The sequence below is a fragment of the Pteropus alecto genome, unplaced genomic scaffold (assembly GCF_000325575.1).
Source record: "Pteropus alecto unplaced genomic scaffold, ASM32557v1 scaffold134, whole genome shotgun sequence".
Classification (NCBI taxonomy): domain Eukaryota; kingdom Metazoa; phylum Chordata; class Mammalia; order Chiroptera; family Pteropodidae; genus Pteropus; species Pteropus alecto.
In genome coordinates, this window is record NW_006436283.1 from 7659028 (window position 1) to 7659974 (window position 947).

The window sequence follows — 947 nt, forward strand, 5'->3', positions numbered from 1 at the left end:
ACACCCCGTCAGTATTATTTTAACTAGGTTTGTCTAGAGAATAAAAGTATTAAAGGTTGGCTGCCCATCTCAGCCTTAGGTGATTATTAATTTTAATGCAAGTCCAGTTTTTTCTTTTTCTTTTTTTTTATGGCAAGGTAACCCTTGGTTGACCTCACAGATTGCAAGGACCTTGTCAGCTTACAATCCCTTATTTTTTACTTTTTATGCCTACGGTACCTGGTCTTCCTAGGTGGTATCCCATCCAAGTACTACTAACCAGACCCGACCCTGCTTAACTTCCGAGATCAGACAGGATTGGGCTTGTTAACGGTAGCATGGCCGTAGACACAAGTCCAATTTATGATAATTCCTCCTCTATCTTCCACAAGCCCAGGACCCTCATGCCACAATTAGATTTCCCAAGACCAGTATTTTGTTTCTCTGTTTACTTCTGAGGCAATGTTCTTGATTTCTCTTAATCATACTTTGTCTTCTCAATTCGGCTGTTTTATAAGCAAAGTAGTGGTTTGATAAAGACATCTGCACTTAGATGCTACTCTTCTTTGTTTTCTGTTTGTACATGAGGGGAGTTCTCAGGAGGTGTAACACCTTATCTGATGACATGACTGATTATAAAAATGGGAGTGTCTTACACCAAGTCGAAGAACAAAGTGGGAGTGTCTAACACCAAATCGAGGAACAAAAAAAAAAAAATAGACATTTGCCATGGAAACTTCCAGCTGGTCTCACATTCTTGCCACCCTCTCTAGGAACAGAATTTTTAACTTGAAATGGAGTCGTTGATCTTAAAGACTACAGTTTCCAGCCTGCCTTGAAGCTAGGTGAGTCCCTATGATGAGATTTTCACCAATGAAATGAAGCAGATTTTTTTTTCCTTTCAAATGGAATCAGAGTAACCTTTTTCTCTGTCTTCTCCATTTTGATGTCTGGAATATGGAACAATG

The 947-nt window shown here is 39.3% G+C and overlaps 1 pseudogene; it reads right to left on the minus strand.

Moving 5' to 3' along the window:
• Nucleotides 1-207: 207 nt before the first annotated feature.
• On the minus strand, nucleotides 208-329 carry LOC112480130 (annotated as a pseudogene).
• Nucleotides 330-947: the final 618 nt, after the last annotated feature.